Source organism: Hyperoodon ampullatus, assembly GCF_949752795.1.
Source record: "Hyperoodon ampullatus genome assembly, chromosome: 5".
Lineage (NCBI taxonomy): Eukaryota > Metazoa > Chordata > Mammalia > Artiodactyla > Ziphiidae > Hyperoodon > Hyperoodon ampullatus.
In genome coordinates, this window is record NC_136918.1 from 8,970,338 (window position 1) to 8,991,143 (window position 20,806).

At 37.2% G+C, this 20,806-nt stretch overlaps 1 protein-coding gene across 2 annotated transcripts in view; it reads right to left on the reverse strand.

Annotated features, from left to right (window-relative positions):
* TFDP2 (transcription factor Dp-2) overlaps positions 1 to 20,806 on the reverse strand; it is a 132,509-nt gene that overhangs the window by 103,562 nt on the left and 8,141 nt on the right. The window lies entirely within an intron of this gene.

Genomic DNA, 20,806 nt, shown 5'->3' on the forward strand with positions numbered 1-20,806 from the left:
GTCTTTTCTAACTAAACAATACACTATAAAATTTTGTGATCCAAAGTAGAAGAGAGTTGAGGAAAAAAACATTCAACACAAAGCTCTTTAATATCATCTAGGATAACAGATGCTGGTCAGACAGTTTCACTGTTCCTGATCTCTCTGCCTCTAGCTTTCTTTCCTTGTATTTGGAACTTCTTTTATTTTCCTTCTCTTAAAGCATTTTTTCCCCTAGTTCTCTTTGTTCATAAGTAGCCAATATATATTATAGAATTTACTTCACTGATACACCTTAACTAATATTATGATAACACTAACCTTGTTTTTTATTTTAATGGGAATTTGAATAGATTCTCCCAAAATTGGAACTATAAAAAAAAATCACTAAAATGTATTTATCTTTCTCTCCTCTGACTTGTCTATGGGGTTATCTTGAGAAAAAGTTCCACTTTAAAAAATTCCACTAATAACAATTTTCTCTTACTCATTTCAAATACCCGTTTTTAAACTAAAGATACAATATTTGAGGGGAGTGGACAAGTGGAAACGCCAACAAAACCTGAGAAGAGAAAAACTTGATAGTGGAATTTTGTCTTTGTTTCATCCACTCAACAGACAGATGTTAAGCCACTGTGAGTCACTTACCTACCACTGTGCTAGGTACAAGTCCTACTTTGTCTCAAGAGCCTGCCACTACAATATAATTTTAAAATACCAACGAGGCTAATAAGATTATACATGTATAACTTACATATTATATATATAAACTGGATTTTCCTTTTTTTCCTGGAGAATTTGAATTATTTTGTGCTTTCCACCTTGTTCTAAAGACTCAGCCAATAGGAAGAAGGGAATAAATTCTGAGAACTATACTTTTAGAGTTTGGAATAAGGGTACCAGTGGATAAAACAGAAAGAAAATCAAGATGATAAGAACATTTCAAATTTATCAAAGCTCTAAAAGTAATACAAAAATCTGTGTAGTCTGCAGAAATACAAAGCATCCTAAGAGACTACTACAAGCAACTCTATGCCAATAAAATGGACAACCTGGAAGAAATGGACAAATTCTTAGAAAGGTATAACCCTCCAAGACTGAACCAGGAAGAAATAGAAAATATGAACAGACCAATCACAAGTAATGAAATTGAAACTGTGATTAAAAATCTTCCAACAAACAAAAGTCCAGGACCAGATGGCTTCACAGGTGAATTCCATCAAACATTTAGAGAAGAGCTAACACCCATCCTTCTCAAATGCTTCCAAAAAATTGCAGAGGAAGGAACACTCCCAAACTCATTCTATGAGGCCACTATCACCCTGACAGCAAAACCAGACAAAGATACTTCAAAAAAGAAAATTACAGACCAATATCACTCATGAATATAGGTGCAAAAATCCTCAACAAAATACTAGCAAACAGAATCCAAAAGCACATTAAAAGGATCATACACCATGATTAACTGGGATTTATCCCAGGGATGCAAGGATTCTTCAATATGCGCAAATCAATCAATGTGATAAACCATATTAACAAATTGAAGAAAAAAACCATATGATCATCTCAATAGATGCAGAAAAAGCTTTTGACAAAATTCAACACCCATTTATGATAAAAACTCTCCCGAAAGTGGGCATAGAGGGAAACTACCTGAACATAATAAAGGCCATATATGACAAACCCACAGCCAACATCATTCTCAATGGTGAAAAACTGAAAGCATTTCCTCTTAAGATCAGGAACAAGACAAGGATGTCCACTCTCACCACTATTATTCAACATAGTTTTGGAAGTCCTAGCCACGGCAATCAGAGAAGAAAAAGAAATAAAAGGAATACAAATCGGAAAAGAAGAAGTAAAACTGTCACTGTTTGCAGATGACATGATACTATACATAGAGAATCCTAAAGATGCCACCAGAAAACTACTAGAGCTAATCAATGAATTTGGTAAAGTTGCAGGATACAAAATTAATGCACAGAAATCTCTTGCATTCCTATACACTAATGATGAAAAATCTGAAAGAGAAATTAAGGAAACACTCCCATTTACCACTGCAACAAAAAGAATAAAATACCTAAGAATAAACCTACCTAGGGAGACAAAAGACCTGTATGCAGAAAACTATAAGACAGTGATGAAAGAAATTAAAGATGATACAAACAGATGGAGAGATATACCATGTTCTTGCACTGGAAGAATCAATATTGTGAAAATGACCATAGTACCCAAAGCAATCTACGGATTCAATGCAATCCCTATCAAATTACCAATGGCATTTTTTACAGAACTAGAACAAAAAAATCTTAAAGTTTGTATGGAGACACAAAAGACCCCGAATAGCCAAACCAGTCTTGAGGGAAATAAACGGAGCTGGAGGAATCAGACTCCCTGACTTCAGGCTATAAGACAAAGCTACAGTAATCAAGACAATACGGTACTGGCACAAAAACAGAAATATAGATCAATGGAACAGGACAGAAAGCTCAGAGATAAACCCACGCACCTATGGTCAACTAATCTATGACAAAGAGGCAAGGATATAAAATGGAGAAAAGACAGTCTCTTCAGTAAGTGGTGCTGGGAAAACTGGACAGCTACATGTAAAAGAATGAAATTAGAACACTCCCCAACACCATACACAAAAATAAACTCAAAATGGATTCGAGACCTAAATGTAAGACCAGACACTATAAAACTCTTAGAGGAAAACACAGGAAGAACACTCTTTGACATAAATCACAGCAAGATCTTTTCTGATCCACCTCCTAGAGTAATGGAAATTAAAACAAAAACAAGCAAATGGGACCTAATGAAACTTAAAAGCTTTTGCAAAGCAAAGGAAACTACAAACAAGACGAAAAGACACCCCTCAGAATGGGAGAAAATATTTGCAAAGGAATCAACGGACAAGGGATTAGTCTCCAAAATATATAAACAGCTCATGCAGCTCAATATTAAAAGAACGACCCAATCCAAAAATGGGCAGATGACCTAAATAGACATTTCTCCAAAGAAGACATACAGATGGCTAAGAAGCACATGAAAAGCTGCTCAACATCACTAATTATTAGAGAAATGCAAATCAAAACTACAATGAGGTATCACCTCACACCAGTTAGAATGGGCATCATCAGAAAAATCTACAAACAACAAATGCTGGAGAGGGTGTGGAGAAAAGGGAACCCTCTTGCACTGCTGGGGGGAATGTAAATTGATATAGCCACTATGGAGAACAGTATGGAGGTTCCTGAAAAAACTAAAAATAGAATTACCATATGACCCAGCAATCCCACTACTGGGCATATACCCAGAGAAAACCATAATTCAGAAAGACACATGCACCCCAATGTTCACTGCAGCACTATTTACAATAGCCGGGTCATGGAAGCAACATAAGTGCCCATCAACAGACGAATGGATAAAGAAGATGAGGTACATATATACAATGGAATATTACTCAGCCATAAAAAGGAATGAAATTGGGTCATTTGTAGAGACGTGGATGAATCTAGAGACTGTCAAACAGAGTGAAGTAAGTCAGAAAGAGAAAAACAAATATCGTACATTAACACATATATGTGGAACCTAGAAAAATGGTACAGATGAACTGGTTTGCAGGGCAGAAATTGAGACACAGATGTAGGGAACAAACATGGAAGCCAAGGGGGGAAAGCAGCGGGGGGGGGTGATGAATTGGGAGATTGGGGTTGACATTTATATACTAATATGTATACAATGGATAACTAATAAGAACCTGCTGTATAAAAAAATTAATTAAATTAAAAACAAATATTTTTAAATCTGTGTAAGTGCTTTAAAAATATTGAGTCTAGTAATGTTCCTGATTACAATTGCCAACAGTCTATCAACTTATCTGCCTTTGCCAAAAAATTTAAACTCATTCTACTGAAGAATTTTCATATGAGAACATAACTTCAATTATAATATAAGGTAACAGGAAAATAAAATTCAATTACGAAAATACACTTGACAGACTTGGTATTTTAAAATTATATTGTGAGATCACTAATTGTAATATCCCCAAACTGAAAACTACCCAAATGCTCAATTGCATTAGAATGAATAAATAAATTATGGTTTAGTCACACAGTGGAATATTACATAGCAATGAGAAAAGATCACCTACAACTACATACAATGTGGATGAATCTCACAAACATGTTGAGCAAGAAAAGCAAGTCACAAAGAATAAATGCTGCATGATTCCATATGTAAAGCACCAAAAATAGTCTATCCTGTTAGAGGTCAAGACAGCACTTAGCCTTCAAGGGGAGCACAAAGCATGCTTCTGGGGTGCTGGTATTTTGCTTCTAGTTTCGAGTGCTGGTTTGTGAAATTTCACTGAACTGTACACCTATATTTGTACTTTTCTCTATATATTTCAACTAAAACTTTATATATATATATATATGTAAATATACGACATGAATATTTTCATTACAAAAGTAAATACCCCATTCTGGATACATTACAAAATGCAGAAAATATATAGTACCAATCAATCATAATCTCATGTTCTAAAAGATACCTGTAATTTGATGTATTTCCTCATTTTTCTATAAATGTCACATAGTTAAGAACATAGAACACATACAATTTTACTTAAATGTGAGGTTAAATTATATCAAAACATACCTACATAAAATAATTATGTGTATTAAGCATTTTCTATTTTCAAAATGTTTTTCTTCATAAGCAAAATATGACTACAAATTTAGCTATCATATACATACAAACACAATTTACTTTAAAATCACCTAGTGGGCTTCCCTGGTGGCGCAGTGGTTGAGAATCTGCCTGCTAATGCAGGGGACACGGGTTCGAGCCCTGGTCTGGGAAGATCCCACATGCCACGGAGCAACTAGGCCAGTGAGCCACAACTACTGAGCCTGCGCGTCTGGAGCCTGTGCTCCACAACAAGAGAGGCCGCGATAGAGGCCCGCGCATCGCGATGAAGAGTGGCCCCCGCTTGCCACAACTAGAGAAAGCCCTCGTACAGAAACGAAGACCCAACACAGCCATAAATAAATAAATAAATAGATAGATAGATAGATAGATAGATAGACAGCCAAGCATTTGAAGCCCTTTAAAAAAAATCACCTAGTAATATACTTCTGTGTGTGAGCTACCTTTTCACTATTTACAAACAATGCTATGATAAATATCTGTCTTTGTCTATATTAATTATGTCAAAATTTACTTCCTTAGGAGAGATACCTAGAGACAGAATTACAAGAGCCAATGTTTTTGCATTAAAATTAGCAAAAGATAAAATATTGCTATAACATGAGGACAGAGGTTTGAAAAAGCAACAAAATGGATAGCCTATCCTCCTTTCTTCACTCGTCTTTTCTTTTAGAAGTGCTCCTTAGGCGGTAGAGTCCTTTCGTAAAGCAAAAATCTGTGGTTTGAAAGTCTAAGACGTGAGGCTTGATGATACCGCAGTACGAGACACATAGAAGGTACTGGAAAGTTTTCGGAATTGAGTGAAAAATCTTAGGCAGAAAAGTCAGTCTGATTCTACCTTTTGCTTGATCCCCACTTCTTCTACATACCCTTAGAGTAGTAATTCTCCAAGTGTGGTCCAGGGCTAGCAATATCAGCTTCACCTAGGAACTTGTTAGAAATATGAATTCTCAGACCCCCACCTCAGACCTACTGAATCAGAAACTCTGGAGTCAATCTTTATGAGATGCCCTCCAGGTGATTCTGTTGCTTGCTAAAACTTAAGAACTACTGGACTAAAGCACTCTAAACTTCCAGGCGTACTAAGAAAACATCACCTTTATTAATCAGGGAATGGAAAAAAGATAAATAATTTTTAGAAACTATTATTCTAATTGCTACTTTGCTCATCTGAGAGACTGAGGGCCTTCGTGTTAGATAAATGTTTTCATCTTCTGTTCCACTTCTTTTAGATTTGTGATTTACATGTCTGCAGTGTCAGTCATGCTACTCGTCACACTTTAATGGGTCCCAAATGGACTCACTAAAGGGGATGTAAAGGATGTCACTGAAGAAAGGGATGACAAAACAGTTCCTAGCTTATTCTGAGATATGCAAAAAATTGGATTTAATTAGTTTCACAGGCAGAAAATGAAAGAAGTAATTTGTATTACCAGTAAATCCTGATAGCAATTTCCTTTTACTTCAAAATACAGCTTGTAATTAAATGTATTCAGGCTGGTCTTTTTCAATAATTTAACCAGCAACTTGCAGACATTTTCTACATAATTGATACAATGATAAGGAAAGGCTCAAATATCAATGGAACAATGAAGGAAGTAAAGGAGAAGGGAATTAATATCTTATTGAGCACCCACTACATGCTAAGTATTATGCATAAAGCTTTACACATGAGAGTTAAATGAGAAAATATAATCCCTCCAAGGTAGGTATTACAATCACCAAAGCACATATGTGAAAATCAGACAGAGAGATTTAGTATATTTTCGATGTTATCAATTGTAGATCTAATAAATAGCAAAGTTGAAATCTGAAGCTCTGCTTCAATGATTCCAAAACCTGAGCCTTTTCAAATATATCAAACTTACTGAACAACATGAAGCAAAATACAATGTGTTTTCATTAGAATGAATAAAAAACTCCTAAAGAAATATAGTTAGTAAAATTTTAGCAACTTTTCATAGTTTTCCTATTTAGTATTTTTTAAAGACACAGCTACCATTTTTATTTACTATGTAATTTATAAAGAAGAGGAGAAACCAGCTTAAATTCAGAAGAGGCAATTTAATCTTTCCTAAATAACATTTGCAATTTAAATTGCCAAAACACTGTGTTGGCAACAAAGCTGTTAAACAACTTTAAGGCATGATTTTTGATATTTTGCTTTTAGATTTGGCAACTCATGCAAATTTTATGTTGGTCATAAACAAGATAAATTTAAATGAGGAAATTCAAAAAAAGAAAACATTTAAGAAGTTGATTTTAGAACTAAATTCCAATTGACAATCACAATTATCGTCTTCCCTTGGTGCTGTGGGTTTGAAATTAACCAGTACCAATAGTTGTTAACAATAGTAAGCAAGATGGCTAGCTAAGTTAAAGGTGTGGAAAAGTTTTCTTCTAGAAGACAGTGAGCCATATAGGAATAGGAAATAAAAACAGGCAATTAGATCAACTCCATTTTCCAACTACCTAGCAAATAAGAAATCACATAAAGAAGGACCTTTTAACATCAACAGTATTCTACTTTGCCAACTAAGTTACAAGCTGATTCACTGAAAATGAACTTTGAAATACTACAGAAACAAGACTGCAGATATCCTTTCCTCCAAAAAGAATAATATCCATTTATCATCCTTTCATAAGAAATAGTGACTAGTTATTTCAAGATATTAAAAATAGGTATCATCATGTCACACTCTATAATAAAGCAATTTATATTAATTATCAGAATAGAGAATAAAAATGTATATTAAAAAATGGGGAGGGCTTCCCTGGTGGCGCAGTGGTTGGGAGTCCGCCTGCCGATGCAGGGGACACGGGTTCGTGCCCGGGTCCGGGAGGATCCCACATGCTGCAGAGTGGCTGGGCCCGTGAGCCATGGCTGTTGAGCCTGCGCGTCCGGAGCCTGTGCTCCGCGACGGGGGAGGCCACAACAGTGAGAGGCCCGCATACCGCAAAAAAAAAAAAAAAAAAGGGGGGGAAAAAACTCATTTTATTTGGTCTCAGGTACAACATACTGTGTTATCAAAATTATTTATAAATCTACAACATGCAATCAAAACACAGAACAAAGTTATGTAATTCTACCTAACCACAATATACATTGCAAAAGCAGTTAACAGGAAGATAAAAGATGAGTAAGCACAGTCTATTTAAAAACATTTTAATTTTTCCTTTATTTTTTGTTTTAAATCAGGAACTTAACTTTTATTTCTAAAAGGTAATTCTTATTTAATTTTAGTATTTAATTATGTAGTATGGTAAACTAAACATGATTATTTAAATAAAACTTATCTTGTAGATAAACACAAAAGAAAAAAAGATCAGAAAAATACAAAAGAGAAAAAGATCAGATGGCACGGGTCCTACAGGAAAAGCAAGCTACTGGATTGAACAGGTCGATAAAACTACTTGTGGAATGGGTTAGTCTATTATCAGATCATTAAGATATTTTTAAATATCCTGAAAACAAATTCAGATTCAAAAGGCAAAGCCAGAACCATTCACTGTGGTTATTAAAATACAATCTCTCAGTAAGCCTCACACAGCAAGAGAGGCCAAACTTACCCTAACATGACCTCAGATTTAGAAGCCTGCCAAAGAATTTTCATAGAAATAGCAACCAAATGTCGCTTATAACTACTGTTCAAAGAAATATAAAATAAAACAAAGCTTACTAGATATTTGAGGACTTAAATTTGTTAAGTGATATTTTTTAAAAAATGGGGCAAACGTTAGCAGCCTTTTTAATGAAACATATAACTCCAAAATATACAAGCTACTCTTTTTAAGATTTTGAGGACTGAAATAATCTCTAACACCAGTTCTTTACCCTTTCACCTTTCCAGCTCCTTTTAAACTTTTTCTCATCAAGAAAGGTAAGTTCTCACATTCCCTTCTTAGCAGACATGCATTCATATGGCCCCTATAAGGAGCCATTCCAGCAACGCTTTTGGGAAAACTCTGAATTCCTTCTCTTCCTACTGCCTTACCCACAAAATGCTTTCTTCTATTTCTGTTTCCAGGCTGTGAAGATCTTTTTAAAAAACATTACAAAACCTGAACAATTGGTTCCACTATAAACATATGTACTCTGTCTAACCTCAACTGGTTCCCTGCTGTTACACAGGGATTCCAGAATCATCTCTAGATTATAAGGGATTAAAAATAGTACAAAACAGGCTCTAATCAACAATACTCTCCAAATGGAGAACTCATAAGTTCCTCTCAAAATTAAGTGGTGTTAGGCTTCCCTGGTGGCGCAGTGGTTAAGAATCCGCCTGCCAATGCAGGGGACACAGGTTCAAGCCCTGGTCCGGGAAGATCCCACATGCCACAGAGCAACTAAGCCCATGTGCCACAACTACTGAGCCTGTGCGCCACAACTACTGAGCTCACATGCCACAACTACTGAAGCTTGCGCGACTAGAGCCCGTGCTCTGCAACAAGAGAAGCCACCACAATAAGAAGCCCACGCACCGCAACAAATAGTAGTCCCCACTTGCCGCAACTAGATAAAGCCCACGCACAGCAACGAAGACCCAACGCAGCCCAAAAAAATAATTAATTAATTAATTTTTTAAAAAATTAAGTGCTGTTTATGCAAGGAATCCAAAGTTTTTGTGACATGTAAAAATCAATCAATGTAGCTCACCACATTCATGGGCTAAAATTACTCCCACCATATATAATCACTGCGACAGGTGCAGGAAAAAAACATTTACCAAAATCCACCATTCATTATCAAAACACTCAGAAAACTTAGAAGGGAAACTTACTCAACCAGATGCAGGGTGGCTATGAAAACTCTACCAGCTAACATCATACCTAATAATAAAAGACTTAATACTTTCCTCCTAAGATCAGGAACAAGGCAAGGATTTCTGTTCTCTCCATTTCTACTCAACCTTGAACTGGAAGTCCTAATCAGTGACATTAGGAAAGAAAAAGAAATACAAATTGGAAAGGAAAAGTTAAACTTTTTATTTACAGATGACGTGAGAGTATATAAGGAAAATCCTAAAAAATCTACAGAAGAATTACTAGAAATAAGTTTCACAAGGGAGCAGGCTACAAAAAATACAAAAAGCAACTGTGTGTCTACATACTCACAAAGAACAACTGGATATTGAAATTAAAAATACCATTTACAGGGACTTCCCTGGCAGTCCAGTGGTTAAGACTCCATACTTCCACTGCAGGGGGCACAGGTTTGCTCCCTGGTTAGGGAACTAAGACCCCACATCCCACATGCCATGCAGCATGGCCAAAAAAAGAAAAAAGAAGAAAAAAAGACACCACCAATAACAAAAATATCATTTACAAAAAAAAAAAATCCTGAACTAATACATGATTATAGCAAGGTTGCAGGATACGAGGTTAATAAATAAAAGTCAACTGCTTTCTTATATACCAACAATAAATAATTGGAGTTTGAAACTAAGAACACAAGGCCATCTACATTAGCACCAAAAAATGAAATACTTAAGGATATATCCAATAAATATGTATAAGATCTATATGTGGAAAACGACCAAATTGTGATGAAAGAAATCAGAGATCTAATTAATGGAGAGAGAAGTTCACATTTATGCACAGAAGAATTAATATTGTTAAGATGTCAGTTATTCCCACTGATGTACAGAGTCAATGCAATCTCAATCAAAATCCCAGCAAGTTATTTTGTAGATATCAACAAACTGACTCTAAAGTTTACATGGAGAGGCAAAAGACCCAGAATAGCCAACGCAATATTGAAGAAGAAAAGTTGGAGGACTGATACCACCCAACCTCAAGACTCACAGTCATCAAGGCAGTGTGGTATCAGCAAAAAAAACAAGAAAATAGATCAGTGGAATAGAATAGAGAGCCCAGAAAAAGACCTACACAAATACTTTCAACTAGACTTTGACAAAGGAGCAAAGGCAATTCAATGGAGAAAGGACAGTATTTTCAACAAATGAGGATGGAACAACCAGACATCCACATGCAGAAAAAAAAAAAAAAAAGCATTAGACACACACTTTACACCTGTCACAAAATTAACTCAAAATGGAGCACAGACCTAAATGTGAACTGTAAAACTCCTAGAAGAAAAATAAGAGAAAAATCTAACTGACCTTCAGTGTGGTAATGACTTTATAGATACAACCCAAAAAGTGTGATCCATGAAAAAAAAAATGAGGCTTTAATGTTGGACTTCATTAAGATTAAAACTTCTCTGTGAAAGATACTGTTTCTCTAACTACCAGATAAGAATGTCAAGTCTTTGTGTATCCTTACAAGAAACATGATACCTGTGTTTGTTTGTTTGTTTGTTTTGTGGTACGCGGGCCTCTCACTGCCGTGGCCTCTCCCGTTGCGGAGCACAGGCTCCGAACGCGCAGGCTGAGCGGCCATGGCTCACGGGCCCAGCCGCTCCGCAGCATGTGGGATCCTCCCGGACCGGGGCACGAACCCGTGTCCCCTGCATCGGCAGGTGGACTCCCAACCACTGCGCCACCAGGGAAGCCCCCTGTGTTTATGTCTCTTCTTTTTAAACACATGGTTATTCGGCACATTGTTCTGCACTTTTCTTTTGTTAACTTAATAATGTGTCTTTGTACATCATTCCATACTTGTACATAGCTTTCTCACTCCCAACTGTACATCTGCATAGTACTCCATTATATGTATTGAACATAATTTATTTAGCCAGATCTTACTGATGGATTTACACTGTTGCCAATATTTTGCTATTAATTGGGACCGCTTGGTCAAAGGAAATGTGAATGTTAAATTAATAAATGCTGTGAAATTGCTTCCCATAAAGGTTATGCTCCCACCAGCAGTATAAGAGAGCACGTTATCCAACACCCCTGACAACAGTGTTTTATCAAACTTAATACTCGCCAGCCTTATAGAGTGAAAAATGGTACTCAAGTGTAATTTTAAATTACGTATGGTTTGTGAATGAGGTAGAGTGCCTTTTTATCTGTGTTAAGAACCATTAATATTTTTCTGTGAACTGTTTATTCATAAGTTTTGCCCATTTCCTAAAAACTGGATTGTTGGGTAGATTGTTCCTTTCATCACAATACAGTATTTCTCTTTGTCCCTTTAATAGCTTGAGGCTGTTAGTATATTTATTTAGTATCAATATTGTTTTGCTCATGGTACATCTTTGGCCATTTTTTTGTTTTTAATCTTCCTTAGATTCAAGACTTGTGAATATATTTTTCGTTCCAAAACAACTTTCTCGGTGTTCCAACTGTATCCTCTTGAGAGTTCCATTCTTCTTTCTTCCCGTCATGCTCTCTCTTACCTTTCCATTAGTTCTGCCTCCATAGGAGGAATCTGATTATCCAGGGACATTCCCTCTTTTGAGTTGCTGCATTCCTTTTAGTAGGTTGTCATTTCCATAGCTGTAGGCTACTGCAATCTCTTGGACAGTGCGGAACTGGCAGTGAGTAAAAGATACACATATTTTCAATCTGATGTGCAAGCAGTGAAGGAGCTGGCAAGGTGACACTGCTAGCTCTGCTGAGGACATAAAGGAGCAAGAGGAGGATACACGGCAGGGCTCATCTACCTGCAGGGACACAAGGAATTCAGCCCACAGCAGCTGCCCGAGAAACGCATACAGCTTACAGGCAAACATGGTCTCTTTCACATGCCAGAACCACCCAAAGATATAGCCCAAGAAATAGCATGTACCTCTCAGATAATGAAGGAATCCCTGATCTTCAACAAAGGTTCTGCTGGGATTTCAACACTAGAGATAATGAAGCCCTGAGTTACAGTATCTTTTTCTTTCATTTAAAACAATAATACAGGGCTTCCCTGGTGGTGCAATGGTTAAGAATCTGTTTGTCAATGCAGGGGGCATGGGTTCGATCACTGGTCCAGGAAGATCCCACATGCTGCGGAGCAACTAAGCCCATGTGCCACAACTACTGAGCCTGCGCTCTGGAGCCCATGAGCCACAACTACTGAGCCCACGAGCCACAACTACTGAACACGAGAGCCACAACTACTGAACCCAAGAGCCACAACTACTGAAGCCCACACATCTAGAGCCCATGCTCCACAATAAGAGAAGCCACCACAATGAGAAGCCCACACACCGCCACGAAGAGTAGCCCCCGCTCGCCGCAACTAGAGAAAGCCCAAGCGCAGCAACGAAGACCCAACACAGCCAAAAATAAATAAATAAATAAATTTATAATAAAGTAAAATTAAAAAAATACACAATTACATTATTTATGACAAGGATATACGAATACTCAACTGCTTCCGAATCCCCTGCTACTCATCTGGTTATGGCGGAATAAAATCATCTTCAGGCTTGTTCTTATTTTAATTAATTATGTAACTTTTAGACCTCCAACTCTTAGATAGATGCCCTAAGACAAAAGGCTCAGAAACCTTCCTCACTGAATACCATAACACTTTGTTTGAAAAAGCATTCAAGGCAAGTTCCTTCTTTATACATTTCTCAAAGGTTAGATAAATAAATATTTGCATTAAAAGTCTGGAAATGCTATGGCAAATCAAGCTCTTGCAGTTCAGTATTTAGTTAGTATGCAAAAGGGAAGGGAGGGGAGGGATAAATTAGGAGTTTGGGATTAGCAGATACACACTACTATATATAAAATAGATAAACAACAAGGTCCTACTGTATAGCACAGGGAACTATATTCAATATCTTGTAATAACCTATAATGGAAAATAATATGAAAAAGAATATATTTATATGTATAACTGAATCACTTTGATGTACACCAGAAACTAACACAATGTTGTAAATTAACTATATTTCAATAAAAATAAACTTTAAAAAATTTACTGAATATATATAACTGCACGAGATGCCAAGCTAGACTCTAAAGACAAAAATATGAAAAAAGACCCTGGGCTTCACCGGTGGTGCAATCGTTAAGAATCCGTCTGCCAGTGCAGGGGACACAAGTTCGAGCCCTGGTCCAAGAAGATACCACATGCCGCGGAGCAACTAAGCCCACGAGCCACAACTGCTGAGCCCACATGCTGCAACTACTGAAGCATGCGCGCCTAGAGCCCGTGCTCAGCAACAAGAGTCCGTGCTCACCACAACGAAGAGAAGCCCCCGCTCGCCAAAACTAGAGAAAGCCCGCACAAAGCAACGGATACCCAATGCAGCCAAAAATAAAATAAATAAAACATAAATAAATTTATATATATATAAAAAAAGACCCTGCCCTTAAAGAGCTCAGAGTCTAGTAAAAAAAGAAAGGACAATCTTATAAAGAAACACAATATAATGTGATAAGGACAATCACAAAGTATGTACAGGGTCCAAAGGTTAACACAAAGGAGGCTCAGTAACAAGGAGGTACAGAGGAATTCATGCTCAGCTAGATTTTAAAGCATAAATAGGAATTTGCCCAGTGGCCAAGGGAATTATAGGTAGAAGGAAAGACACACAGTCTTTCAACAAAGTTCCAGTTTGGGACAGCTACTATGGAATAGTTACTTTGAAATATCTATTCTACAGAAACAGTGATGAATAAGATAAAAAATTCTCTGACTTCATGGAGTCAGGTGGGGACCAATAAGTAAATCAGTAAAATTAAAGTCCAGTGTGATAAATACTGCAATTGGGATAAGCAGAGAGTATTAGAGGCTTATGGGCCAAGTGGGTATAAGACCTAAACTTAGATGCTAGGAATGAACAGAAATTAGCCAGGTGAAATGTATATCTATCAGGAGTAAAGTGAGGATGCTGTCAGAGAGGTAGGGCATTATAGGTACAGAGAAGAGAGAGAGAGAGAGAGAGAGAGAGAGAGAGAGAGAGAGAGAGAGAGAGAGAGAGGGAGGGAGGGAGGGAGGGAGGGAGAGGAGGGCAGGGAGAAGAGGGACAGACAGAGAGAGAATGTAGTTCAGCGTGGCATAAGCATAAATGTCTGAGATAAGGCTAAAGATGAAAGCAAGAACCATATCATGAAGGATCTTTTAAACTGGAGTTTGGACTTTATCTTGAGGGCAATAAGGAACAAAAAATGTTTTTTTAACTTGGGAAGACTGGTTCAGATTTGTGTTTGAGAAAAAGTATGTAGCTATAGTACAGTGAATGAAACAGAAAGAAATAAAATCTCAAAGCAAGTAAAATAGCTACAGTAATCCAGGAAATAGTTTATAGTACTCTGAACTAAGATAATAGCAATGGAATAGAGAAAGTGGGTGGGGAGAACTGAGATATTTAGCTGGAATCAACAAGTCTTGTAAGTGATTTGACTGGGAGTAGAGAGGTCAAAAAAGGAGTCAAAGATGATGCTTCAGTTTCTGGTTTGGGCAGAGGGTGAAAGGTACTACTGTACTATCCAGTGAGATAAAGAAAAGGGAAAAGTAGGTTTTGAGAGGGTGAAATAATCACTTTAATTATGGACAGATTGAGTCTGAGATGCATGTAAGTTATTCAAATGAGGGCGTCCCATAAGCAGTTAAATGTACAAAAACTCAAGGGGCTTCCCTGGTGGCGCAGTGGTTGAGAATCTGCCTGCTAATGCAGGGAACACGGGTTCGAGCCCTGGTCTGGGAGGATCCCACGTGCCACGAAGCAACTAGGCCCGTGAGCCACAAGTACTGAGCCTGCGCGTCTGGAGCCTGTGCTCCGCAACAAGAGAGGCCACGATAGTGAGAGGCCCGCGCACCACGATGAAGAGTGGCCCCCACTTGCCACAACTAGAGAAAGCCCTCGCACAGAAACGAAGACGCAACACAGCAAAAATAAATAAATTAATAAAAACTCCTACCCCCAACATCTTCTTTAAAATATATATATATATATATATATATATATATATATATATATATATACACACAAAAACTCAAGACAAAGGTTTGGACAGGAGGTACAGATTTGAGAATCAACCATATACAAAGTAAAAGCAGTGAGAATAGATGAAATTGCCTAGGGAAAATGTACAAGGTGAGGAAAAAAAACTAAGACAAAAACCCCATGGAACACTAACATTTAGAAGACAAACAAAGGAAGAGCTAGGAGAGTAGACTGAAGGGAATGGCCAAAAAGGAAGATGAAAATATCAACAAGAGGAAAAGGAGTAAGCACTTAATGAATGCTTACTATGTGCTAGGTGTTGTACTAAGTGATTTACACGCACTACCTCATTTAATAATTACATACCCTATGAGCAATTTACCATTATTATCTGCATCGTTACGAATCTGGACATTTTGGCTTAGAGAGATCACCTTGCTCAGATTTACACATTTGGTGGAGTATAAGGAGTGCAACCAAGATTACACCCTCATCCTCCAGAGCCCTTGTTCTTAACCGCTACACTGTACTGCTTCCTCTAAGACTTAAAAAGTGTGGTATCACAGACACAAAGAAAAACAGTGATTCAAAAAGAAAGACACCACCCCAGTAACGATGAGCTCGCTTAGCACCAAGACCTTGATTTCTAACAAACATTCTCTATAAAAAGGAACCAGGACTCTTTCGGAAAATGGCTGATCTGAGGAATGGGCAGGAAATATGTCAAAGGGACACAGAAAAGCAACTGAATGCTCCCAATGGCCATAGTCCTAACAATTTGAGCAAAAAAGCTGAAGTAGTATTGGACTATGACCCAGACTATACACTGAATATCCATGAGTCCATACTGGTATAAAGAAAGAATTAGAGGGAAGAGATATGGGAACATATGTGTACGTATAACTGATTCACTGTGTTATAAAGCAGAAACTAACACACCATTGTAAAGCAATTATACTCCAATAAAGATGTAAAAAAAAAAGAAAAAAAAAGAATTAACTAACTAACTAAATAAATAAATGGAGGAGAAGAGACAAATCTAGGGTGGAAAATTCCAAACAAATCATGTAGATACTCAAAGAAGTGGAGCAAACTCTCCACTCCTCAAGTGTGGGCTCCACATAATGACTTCCTTCCAAAGACTATGGTATGGAAAGGGGGAAGGGGTGGAGAGTGCCTTTACAGTAGAGAAACATGACAAACACTACATCAGCCAAGTGACCAAGTTTCACACCAATAATGATAAGTCATGTTGATACCCTTAATATGTTGTGATGAAAATGGCCCTTTATCTCTGTGGTCTTTCTCTCAAAAACCTATAACCCCAATGTAAGTATGAGAAAAACAATAAGAAAAATCCCACTTCAGGGACATTCTACAAAATACCTAACCAGTACACCTCAAAACTGTCAAGTTATTAAAAACATGGAAAGTCTGAGATACTGTCACAGCCAAAAGAAGCGAAGGATGCATCATCATGAAGTGTAATGTGGTATCCTGAATGCTCTCCTGGAACAGAAAAAGGACATTAGCTACAAACTAAGGAAGTCTGAATAAAGTATGAACTTCTATTCATTATAATGTATCAATACTGGCTCATTAATTATAAAATCTGTACTAGAATAATGTAGGATGTTAACAGTAGGGAAACCCAGTGAGGGGATTATGAGATCTCTCTGTACTATTTCTGTGATTTCTCTATAAACCTAAAACTGTTCTAAAATTAAAAGGTTATTTTTAAAGGGTGGGGGGCACATTAACTGTGCCAAAAGCTGACAAACCGAAAACAAAAAAAGACAAAATCAAGGGCAGTTTCAATGGATTAATGGAGTCAAAAGCCAGATTACATTGGGCAGAGAAGTGAATGAAAGCTGAGAATGGGACTGTAAGTGTATAGCTTCTTCCAAGAAGTCTGATAATGATGGGGAGAACAAATGAGGGCTGGAAGCAGAGATTAAGTTGAAGAAAATGTTTTTTGTTTAAATCAAGGTATAATTCACATACCCAAAAATTCACTGATTTCCAGTATATACACAAGGTTGTACAGCTACAACCACTATTTCCAGAACATTTTTATGACTTCAAAAAGAAATGGTAAAATTAAAGAAGGCTTAGACAAGTTGAATATGTTCATAAATAAGAAGACATAGCATTGTTAAGATGTCAATAAAACCAAAGTGATTTAGAGATCCAATGCAATCTCTATCAAAAATCTAACAGCCTGGGCTTCCCTGGTGGCGCAGTGGTTAAGAATCCGCCTGCCAATGCAGGGGACATGGGTTTGAGCCCTGGTCCAGGAAGATCCCACATGCCGCGGAGCAACTAAGCCCATGCTCCACAACTACTGAGCCTGTGCTCTAGAGCCCGTGAGCCACAACTACTGAAGCCTGTGTGCCACAACTACTGAAGCCCGCGCACCTAGAGCCTGTGCTCTGCAACAAGAGAAGCCACCACAATGAGAAGCCTGCGCCCCGCAACAAAGAGTAGCCCCCGCTCACTGCAACTAGAGAAAGCCCGCGTGGTGCAGCGAAGACCCAATGCAGCCAAAAATTAATGAATAAATAAATAAATAAATCTGGGCTTCCCTGGTGGCACAGTGGTTGAGAGTCCGTCTGCTGATGCAGGGGACACGGGCTCGTGCCCCGGTCCTGGAAGATCCCACGTGCCGCAGAGTGGCTGGGCCCGTGAGCCATGGCCGCTGAGCCTGCACGTCCGGAGCCTGCATGTCCAGAGCCTATGCTCCTCAACAGGAGAGGCCACAACAGTGAGAGGCCTGCATACCACAATAAATAAGTAAATAAATAAATAAAAATAAAATCTAACAGCCTTTTCCACAGAAATGGAAAATGTAATCTTCAAATTCATGCAGAATTGCAAGAGATCCTAAATAGCCAAAACAATCTCGAAGAAGAATAAAGTAGGAGGATTCACACTTTTTGACTTTGAAACATACTACAAAACTACAGTAATTAAAACATTATGGTATTGACATATGGACAGACATATAGACCAATGGAATAGAATAAAAAGTCCAGAAATAAATCCTCACATATATGGCCAGCTGATTTTTGACAGGGGTACTAAGACCATTCAATGGTCAAAGGACAGTCTTTTCGACAAATGGTACTGGGAAAACTGGATATCCTTATGTCAGTTTGACCCTGACTTTGTATCATATACAAAAATTAACTCAAAATGGATCAAAGACCTAAACCTAAGAGCTAAAACTTTAAAACTGTCAGAAGAAAACATTGGGGAAAATTTTCATTACACTGGATTTGGCAACCATTAAATGGAAATGACACCAAAAGCACAGGCAATAGTAGAAAAAATAGATTAATTGGACTTCATCAAAACAAAGAAGTTTTGCACATCAAAGGATACTATCAAGAAAGCAAAAAGACAACCTGATGAATGGGAGAAAATTTTTGCAAACCATTTCTCTCATAAGGAATTAATATCCAGAACATATAAAAACTTCTAGAACTCAACAACAAAAAACAAATAATCCAATTCAAAAATGGGTAAACGACTTGAGTAGACATTTCTTCAAAGAAGATATATGAATAGCAAATAAGCACATGAAAATACGCTCAATATTACTAGTCATTAGGGAAATGCAAATCAAAACCACAATAAGATATCACTTCACACCGATAACGATGGCTACAATAAGTTAAGTATTGGCAAGAATGTGAAGAAACTGGAACCCTTGTGCACTGTTGATGGGAATGTAAAATGGTACAGCTGCTATAAAAATCGAAATGGCAATTTCTCAAAAAATTAAAAATAATTCTGTTATTTGACCCATATAACATATGACCCAGCAATTCCGCTTCTAGGAATATATCCGAAAGAACTAAAAGCAGGGTCTCAAAAAGATATTTGTACTCCCAGTTCACAGCAGCATCACTCACAATAGCTAAAATATGGAAGCAACCCATGTGTCCACTGATGGATGAATGGATAAGCAAAATGTGGTACATACTTAAAATGGAATGGTATTTGGCCTTAAAAAAGAAGGGAATTCGGCCATATGCTACCACATGGGTGAAACTTGAGGACACTAAGCAAAATAAGCCAGTCACAAAAAGACAAATACTGTATAATTCTACTTATATGAGGTACGTAGAGTAGTGAAAATCATAGATACAGAAAGTAGAATGGTTCTTGCCAGAGGTTTAAAGGAGGAGGAGAAAACAGGGAATTGTTGTTTAATGGGTGTAGAATTTTAGTTTTGCAAGATGAAGAGTTACGGATATGAATGGTGGTGATGGTTGCACAATATGAATGTACTTATTAAATGCCACCAAACTGTACACTTAAAAATGGTTAAAGTGGTAAACTTTATGTTATGTGTGTTTTACCACAATAAAAAAAATTGGGGAAAAAATGACAAGCATCAAGGCTTCAAGTATCTCTTTCATTGCTTCATAATACATTTAAATTCTTAGAATACTTCTACAGACCATTTCTACTCTTAAGCTAGCAATTTTTATACTGAAATACAGATTTCTCTAGCCTTCTCTCCACCTTAGACATACATAGCCCAACTCAGACATAAAGCCTTTGAGGAAGCTGATGTTTCTCTCATAGCTATCTGTATTGTAATAGTAGACAGTTTTGTTTTTACCTTTGTATATGTATAATGGAAAAATTTAAACATATACAAAGGAAGAGAGAAAAGAATAATGAAACCCCGTATAACTATCACCCAGCTTAAACCATTAACCAACGCACAGAGAATTCTGTTTTATCTATAATTCCACTCACTTTACTCTTCTTCCCTCACTGGATTATTCTGAAGCCAATCCCAAACACCATATAATTTGAACCATTAAGATTTCAGATGTTATTTCTACATACTAAAAGATACTGTTGAAAGATACATAGTGAAAGATACTGACAAGTGTCCTGCACAAATTCTTGTATGGATGGATCAGATTTCTGATATAAGCATTCCCCCAGTAAACCATCTATTACACAAAGGAATTACATATATATTCATTCATTCTACTGTATTCCTTACAAGTTAAACCACTAGCAAATAGGGTCTCTCAAAACACACACACACACACACACACACTCATTCTCTCTCTCTCTCTCTCTTTCTCTCTCTCTCTCTCTCTCTCCCCGCCCCGCCTCCACCTCTCAGAGGTAACTGACTTTTATATGATAGAAGTTCTTTGGAATATGATAACACAGTAATATTATATAATTATTATACATAAAGTAATTCTTCATCTAACTGCTTATTTTATAAAACAAATGCAATAAAACTAGCTCAATGCAAAAAATTTTTATTCAACTGTC